Below are 9,310 nucleotides of genomic sequence, written 5' to 3'. Positions count from 1 at the left end.
TTGGAAGGTAGCTGTGAGACAGAGACCTCCAGTCCTTCTTTTCCTTTGATATTTCTGCAGAGAGCTGTGGCCATGGCACAGCGCAGTTGACCAGCCGCTGAGGCAGCAGAAGTCCCAGGCTTTGTTTATCATCCTGATGAAGGCGTCCCTAGGTTCCAGGCCAGAGGGACCCATTTATCAGGATGGGTCACAGCCAAGGTGACATGTTCTTGGCAGGAAGGGTGTGAGGATGGCCTCGTGAGCCCAGATCACTTCAGAGCCCACGTGTCCTGGGGGGCCGTAGGTAGGGTTTGTGGCATCCTGACCATGGCCAGGAAGCAGCTCCTTTGGGAGGACTGTTCTCGGTGTTATTCCTGGAAACAGCCAAGAGCCTTTCTGCTGGGCTCCCAGTGGTTTTACAAACATCTACCTCCCTGCCTCAAATTCCTTTCTATTTACAATCAGGTGACTTCTGACAACCATAATTAAACTATTACAGAAAAAAAGAAGGAAGGACAGAGAAGGGCAGAGAAGACTGGAAAGTTCTGCTTTGGGACAATGGCTCTAAATTATTCACCTACATTAGTGGAAATGAATCATTTCATTAATCAATAATGAAATAAGTAATACACAACAGATGACCTGAAAACACTGGCTTTTAACATTGTGTTAGAACTTAATACCAATGTTTCAGGCCCTGGAAGTTCATACTGCTGTTGGGAGTTCCCACCCTGGGAATGTGTGACATCCCTTCTCTTTTTCAACATTTCTCCTCACTGAACATCTCCCTGGATGACAATGACCAAAGTCATCCCTCAGAATAAGTTCTAAGCTTGGCGAGCCTGTAGGTAAATTTCCAACATGTGTGGCATCATGGTATCACAGGTGTCTTCTGGTTCCTTTTTTTTTTTTTAATTTTAAAAGAGAGTCATCTCCACACCAAATTACCTGACTGTTGGGAATATGCCAGAGGATCTGACTCATCTTCATTTCTACTTCCTCTATTTCTGTTCAGAGTGAAAAAGAAGAGAATTTGTTGGACGAAACTTGAAGATGTTATGAAGTGGGTGCTACAGAGCTTATGTCAACATGTGTGCTATTACAGAGTGGTCTAAAGTACTTTTGAAAAGCTGTTGAATCTATTCAAAGCTTCTGCAGCTTTCCAAAAGAATATTCCCCCCCCTCCCCGTCTTCAAGCACATAAGCAAAAACAATTTTCCAAAAGAGTAGCCTTACAAAGTTAATGGAGTATAACAACACCAAAACTGCTCTCCGTAAGTTTTGTACGTGTGAAGAAAGTGTTTCATTGTGAATCTCACTGAGAGAGAGAGAAAGAGAGGGGGGACGAGAACCCTAGGGTGCCTCTAACCGAGCGTGCCCTGCTTACAGCTGTAGAGTTTTGAGGATTCTGTTCTCTGCAGTTTCTAAATTGGATCCGGATTCATTTCTGGCTCTGAAGAGAAGAAATTCATCTTCCTACCCCACAGCCCCCAGAGCATTTCTGAAGCCGGGAATGTACATTGATAGTGGTTTTCTCACTGGTGTCACAAAGGAGAAACCAACAGGAGAAGATAAAATAGCTAAGGTTAAGACTTTGGCACCTCGGTCTCTGGACTCTGGCTTCTAACTTCTCCATTTTCACGCTAATTAAAACAGAAGATGCTGATCCCCTGAGGCTGACGCTTACCCACCACCTCTCTCTTCCTATGTGGAGCTTTAAGTGCAGACTCTGCCAGGTCTCACTACCTTGAAGACCTTTAATATTCTCAGTCATGACATTATCCACATTATCCATAATACCCACATTCCACATTGCTGCCTTGGTCCTGCGCCAGAAATACACTCCCTTTAGTCTAGTTTCTATTGACCAGAGTACTTAGAAATAACTTTTATATTTTAGTGCAGGGATTGGAAAGCTATGACTCCCAGGCCAAATTTGTTACTATCCTCAAACAAATATATATATAATATATAAAATATACTATAATATATACATGAAGATATATATCTTATATATCTAAAAGAGATACATAACACTTGAAATATGCACATATATATCATACATATATACCCAAAAGAGATATACATATCTAAAATATATATACATACATATATGCACACATATATATACATACACACATATATATAATATGTTTGGGACTTCCTGGTTGTCCAGTGGCTAACACTCTGAGCTCCCAATGCAAGGGGCCCAGGTTTGATCCTGGTGGGGAACTAGATCCCATATGCCCAGTGCAGCTAAATAAATAAATAATTTTTAAGTGTTTATATATATATATATGAAACATATACCTAAAGAGATTGAAGAGGATCAGAATGAGTCCCCCAAAAAATATGTGCCACTTTGGCATGCAGATTGTTTTAAGATGAAAGCAATCAAAGCCCAGCAGATACAAAGAAACAAAACAAAAACAACTTTTTACCCTAAAGTCCCTAAAAGAATTTAGATAGGGGGGCCTGACCCAGAAGGACAGCTATTACTAAGAGATAACTTTTTATCTGAGTGACCCATCTCTGCGGCAGGACAAACATCTAATTACTAAAGACCTGCTCTTATCATCCTGTGAGGTCACCCTTCTCCTTTTGAAGCCCCTAGCTCATTCTTCAACTCGCATGGCATGTAAGCCTTGATCTCGAACTCACCCTTGGGTCTCATTATCCTTGTGGGGTCCCCTTTATGTATGTAATTAAATCTTTTTTCTCCTGTTAATCTGTCTTATGTCAATTTAATTATTAGATCAACCAAAGAACCTAGAGAAGGATAAAGGAAAAAAAATTTTCCTCTCCAATTAAGTATGTATATACCTACAAGAGAGCATCTCATGTACCACCTCTAACAGTGGATGTTTGGGTGTATCAGGCTGTGTTTAAGCCTTGGCCTGAATGAAATCTGGAACTGAAGAGTATAAGTGCAGTGATCAGTGTAAGTGTGTATGTGCCCTGCTGGACAGACCACATGAAGCACATTCACTTGGAAGTTTTTCTCCCTGTATTTTAGTCTGTGAGCCCAGCTGCCCACAGTATGAAGGACTGGATCCTGACTGTTGCCTCACTGTGACTGGACTCACGGCTCTGAATTCTGCTGGCTCATTTACGTGGGAGAGTGACCAGTACACGCTGCCCAGAGTCCTGGGCTGACCCGGCCGTGGTGAAGACAGTGCAGGCTGTCCAGTCATACGACATGCCCAGGGCAGGTTATGTAACGCTTGCACATGCTGTGCTTCCTTCTTGGCAGGGAAACGCAGGACACTTCCAGTACCCCTGTAACCCCTCGCTTTGTGTAAGAGGACACCTTCCTACTTCCAACTGCAAGCGTCTTGGACTCTTCCTGACGGCTGTCTGTGAGCCCTTCCACAGCAGGGTGGGAAGTGCCTGAGGAATAAGCCAGAGCCACTAAATAATCCAGCTTCCTCACTTCTTAGATGTGACATCTCTAATGTGAGTGCTACACAAGCTCCAAGAGCTCACCAGTAGCTTTTCACAATTACTTTCGTCTTATTATTATCACTTATTTTTTGATCTTGCCATGCAGCATGTGGGATCTTGCCCCCTACAGTGGAAGCAGGCAGTCTTAGCCACTGGACCACCAGGGAAGCCCTTCACCTGTCGTTTTAAGCTCAATCTTCCCCACCCTCCCACTCTGACGTGATTTCTGTGTTGTCCGTGAAAATGCACCTCTTAGACCTCTGACCACAGAGAGTATGGAGGATGCACGTCCCACAGAGGCACTCTGAAATCCACCACTGTGTCGGCCCCACGTCTGGGCTTCCCAAGGCCTGTGTGCTGCCGGGGCGCAGCACAGCAGGGAAGCTGAGGCAGACCCAGCGGTGGGAGAAACGGGGCTCTTCTAACTGCTGACTGTGGCTCAGGGACTTGCCACTGGCTTCACCAAAACGTCCTCAGAGCTGCACCACGGTCTCAGACTTTCCCATCCAAGCCTCCTCCCTTCTGCTCTACAGGGGTGATACCTGCAGCTCCACCTGTATTTTTTAAATTAGAGTATAGTTGATTTACAAGGTCGTGTCAGATTCAGATGAACAGCAAAGTGATTCAGTTAAATATACACATATATATATTTTCCAGATTCTTTTCCTTTGTAGGTTATTATAAAATATTGTATATAATTCCCTGTGCTCTGCAGTAGGACCTGATGGCGTATCCATTTTATATATCAATCAGGTCAGATCAGTCGCTCAGTCGTGTCCGACTCTTTGCGACCCCATGAATCGCAGCACGCCAGGCCTCCCTGTCCATCACCAACTCCCGGAGTTCACTCGGACTCACATCCATCGAGTCAGTGATGCCATCCAGCCATCTCATCCTCTGTCATCCCCTTCTTCTCCTGCCCCCAATCCCTCCCAGCATCAGAATCTTTTCCAATGAGTCAACTCTTCGCATGAGGTGGCCAAAGGACTGGAGTTTCAGCTTTAGCATCATTCCTTCCAAAGAAATACCAGGGCTGATCTCCTTCAGAATGGACTGGTTGGATCTCCTTGCAGTCCAAGGGACTCTCAAGAGTCTTCTCCAACACCACAGTTCAAAAGCATCAATTCTTTGGGGCTCAGCCTTCTTCACAGTCCAACTCTCACATCCATACATGACCACAGGAAAAACCATAGCCTTGACTAGACAAACCTTTGTTGGCAAAGTAATGTCTCTGCTTTTGAATATGCTATCTAGGTTGGTCATAACTTTCCTTCCAAGGAGTAAGCATCTTTTAATTTCATGGCTGCAGTCACCATCTGCAGTGATGTTGGAGCCCAGAAAAATAAAGTCTGACACTGTTTCCACTGTTTCCCCATCTATTTCCCATGAAGTGATGGGACCGGATGCCATGATCTTCACTTTCTGAATGTTGAGCTTTAAGCCAATTTTTTCACTCTCCACTTTCACCATAGTAGTGTGTATCTGTTAATCCAGACTCCCAGCTTATCCATCCCCATCCTCCCTTTCCCCTTTGGTAACCATAAATTTGTTTTCTATGTCTGCGAGTCAGTCGCTGTTTCGTAAATAAGTTTATTTGTATGATTTTTTAAGATTCAACATATAAGTAATATCATACAACATTTGTCTTCCTCTGTCCGACTCACTTCACTTAGTATGATAATCTCTAGGTTCATCCATGTTCCTGCAAATGACAATATTCCATTCTTTTTTACAGCTGAATAATATTCCATCATATATATGTACCACTTCTTCTTTATCCATTCATCTGTCATGAACTCTCAGGGTGCTTCCATGTCTCGGCTATTGTAAACAGCCAAGCTGCCGCTCCATCTGCATTTTTTTCATCCGCATTTTCAACCTCACAAGTGGTTTCTCAATATATCTCTTGCGTGTCTAATCCTGTTTTTCTTGGAGGGCCCAAACTAGCACAGCCTCCTTCCTTTCCTTCTCTCATTCCTCCCCTCCCCTATGGAGGCTTCCTGGGTGTGCTGTGGCTTCAGTCATGTCCAACTCTTTGTGACCCTATGGACAGTAGCCTGCCAGGCTCCTCTGTCCATGGGGATTCTCCAGGCAAGAATACTGGAGTGGGTTGCTGTGCCCTCCTCCAGGGGATCTTCCCAATGCAAGGATTGAACCCATGTCTCTTACATCTTCTGCACTGGCAGGCAGGTGGGTCCTTTACCACTGGTGCTCCTGGGATCACCTTCCAAACAACACTTGCATCAGGACTTGGCTTCTGCTGGGACCCCAGCCTACATCACACTTCCTAAGCACTTTTCTCAGACTGTGTTTACGAGGCAAGACCAGGCTGACCAACGATGCAACCTCCCAAACTTCAGATGCCCAACCCAAACTTCCAGTGGGGAACCCGCATGTTGATGGCCTTGGTGAGGTGAGGGAGACAGCAGCAGTCTGAGCTGCAGTGTTGTTTCCATTTCAGCGGTCCTCACAAACCTATTAGTGTCAAATTGATCATGGCCCTACTGCCATCTTCTCACTGAACTATCTAAAATCATTATCAATAGCTGATTTGCAAATTACTCTTCTCCATGTTGCTTTATGTAGATTGAATAACAAAAATCCATTGTCAATACTAGCATAAAGCAGAGAAGTTGAAAATACTCCATACAGAGCAGACCTGTAGATAATCAGATTGTGAACATGTTCTTTCAAAAGACTCATGATTATTTTCCCCTTTTAATGGTTCATGGGACCCTGACCTAATTGAAGATGTTATAGAAACTGGCTGAAAAAGCTATTAGTGTAACTGTATTATGTTATTTCCTGTTGATTTATGTTTAAGCTTTCTTTCTATACTGCACCTGTTTGGTACTCAAAAACCCACGTGTTCTAAATAAACTGCAACATAGTCAGCAGGAGCATAAATCTTGCATGTTACATAACTTTCTAAATAAAAAGGAGCTAGAATTAAAGAGAAAAAGGGGTAGTTAGGTATCAAAATGTTATCTGATATTAAATCTGTAATTTGGGGAGGTATTGTTGATTCTCAAGCATTTAACTTTCCAATTCAGAGAAGTCAATAGACCTTTTTTTTTTTTCTTATGCGAGAACTAGATATTCATCTTTGCGACTGTGTGGGGAATACCAGTCTTAAAACGGCTAGGTTTTCTCTGTGAGTTGGCAGGCTATTTCAACTAGTCAGCTTTTTGGCCAAGGGGCTGGTGTGCTTAAGAGCCAGAAATACTCTATTAGTGGTTGTTGGTTAGGGGGGTGTGTGTGTGTGTGTGTGTAGGTGTGTATGTGTGTGTGTGTTGAGGGCATTGGTCTAGCTCCAATGTTTGTCAAAATGGCTGTGAATTACAGTACCTTTCCAAAACACTCCCTCCTCGACTGATTCCTGGGTGGACACACTTGCCACCTTTAACATCCTTTCTTCCAGTCCGCATCAGCTATGTCTTGAACTAACTGGAATATTCCAGGCTGGCTTCACCTTCCTAGAGAGAGTGTATTTCTGTGGCTGGAACAATTGGGTGAAAGGTTAAAGGCTGAGGGGATCTTGTATCTTCATGTGAAGCTGAGCTGGGAGAAGTGGAGTAAGAGTTGGAATGTTTGAAAACATAAATATATTACTTCATAACCACATTTTAATAGAGGTTATCACTGAAAATGAATCCTACCATGATTTTTAACATCTGTGGAATGTTTAGATTGAAAGGTGTCTTAGAGTCGTTAGGTCCTAATTTTATTTGTGAGAAAACTTAGGAACTGTTGGAATTTGTCTGAAAGAAAAACTTCTCTCTACCCTCTAATGTTTTGTTCCCGAATCCTGTTAATTAAGCTGACAAAAGACATTAACAAAGAAAATATACAATTTAAAAACTGATGTTAATATTTTTTACACGCATGAAAGATTCTCAAAAAAGAAGTAAAAATTCAAAGAAGCAGTTTGAATTTAAGCAGAAGTGGTGGTGGGCCTGCTTATATACCATTTAGACAAATGGGTAATAAATTGTGGAGGAGCAACTAGAAAAAATGAAAGAGGGTTTGGGCTTCCCTGATAGCTCAGTTGGTAAAGAATCCACCTGCAATATACAGGAGACCCTGGTTTGATTCCTGAGTCAGGAAGATTTGCTGGAGAAGGGATAGACTACCCACTCCAGTATTCTTGGGCTTCCTTTGTGACTCAGCTGGTAAAGAATCCACCTGATGAGGGAGACCTGGATTCAATCCTTGGGTTGGGAAGATCCCCTGGAGAAGGGAAAGGCTACCCACTCCAGTATTCTGGCCTGGAGAATTCCATGGACTGTATAGTCCATGGGGTGGCAAAGAGTCAGACACGACTGAGTGACTTTCACTTTCACTTTGGGCTCTTAGGGGTGATAAATTATGGGGAAATGGCTAGGAAATATATAAGGAAATCTATTGGAAGAGAAGGGTTATTTTAGTAAAGTCTGTTTAAGCAAATTCATCTCAGTGTGACCACTCCCCATCCTTCTCCAGAGATGAGAGACAGTCTCTCTGTCCTGGTATAGAGGGACACCTTCCCCAAAGAAAAATTAATGTCTAGTTTAGGAGATATGGATAGAGCAGAGAACCGTTCCTGAATCAGTTGCCTTCAGCTCAAAATAATCCTTATACCAAAGTGGCATATTTGGGGGTGGCATATTCTGATCCCCTTCAGGTTCTAAGATGATCCAAGAGAAACGAATCATATAGGAGGTCATCCTGACATATCAAACATCTAATTCAGACCTCAGAATAAAGGAGCAGAGCAGAGAGCTTGTCTGCCTTGAGAATCCAGAGAACAAACAGCAGAGATGAATCAGGGGTTTCTTCGTTTTCAGAAGAAAAATCAGAAACTCCAAATGCCAAGGTTAAAAGAGAAGGAAGAAAGACTTTCCTTCAACTTGCCAACTTCATAAATGAAGCAATGGGAGTCTAGAGAAGTTAACTGATCTCTCTTCAGTGATCTAGACACACAGAGCAACTGGTTGTAGGTCTAGACCCATTAACCAAATGAACCTGTGAGGGAGCTGCAAGCTACAAGAAACAAAAGTCTCAACTTAAAATGGCTTGAGCAGTGAGGGGAATCTTACCTCTCATAAGGACTATTGCCAGAGAATGGCACCAATGTCGACTTTCTTTCAGATCTTCAGGTTAACTCCTTCATGGTTTCCAAATGGCTCCCAATGCCAGATCTTATTTGCAGTTAACTGTTCAGTGGAAAGAAATGAAGCTATTTACTCTGAGGTTAGTAGGAATCCTTCCCAAATGACTTCTCTTAGACCTCACATTTTATTAGCCTGGCTTACATAAATCTTATATGTTATAGTCAGGATTACCTAAATTACACATTTTATTAGCCAGGATTACTTAAATCACCATCAAGGAGATTCCCCTCCTTCCATCCCCTTGGAGCCAGAGACAGTGCCATCAGAGGAGGGTATACACAGGAATAGATTTAGTTATCTCGCTCCAAGGAAGAAAGAGAGGGGAGAGAAGGAGTTAGATAAAGAACCAACACCTAGGTCTGGAATCCAACACCCAGGAACTTTCATGACTCAAAGTTTACTATAGAATTCGGGGACAAATCCAGTAAAGGTCACTGGACTTTCAGAACAACGCTCTCGGATGATGAAGCTGAGATGTTTCCTGCGTTACTGAAAGGGCTCAAAGGGCTCACCTAGAATCTCACCAAGAAGGCATCATTGAACAGTTAATTAATTTGAGATAAACTATATTCTTGGAGACTGTATGTAGCAAGTCCATGCCCAAGGGATGTTTGTGGCTGATAAGAATACAATTGAAAATGAGACAGTTGAAATTCATCCAGCTTCCAACCATATGAAGTACAGAGGATGTCTACCTTATCTGGCCCCAGTTTTACCCTTCTGTGGCAGAGTGA

Source organism: Bos mutus, chromosome 13, assembly GCF_027580195.1.
Source record: "Bos mutus isolate GX-2022 chromosome 13, NWIPB_WYAK_1.1, whole genome shotgun sequence".
Taxonomy (NCBI): domain Eukaryota; kingdom Metazoa; phylum Chordata; class Mammalia; order Artiodactyla; family Bovidae; genus Bos; species Bos mutus.
The sequence above is the reverse complement of the archived record's forward strand: the minus strand, read 5'-3'. Positions refer to the sequence as shown.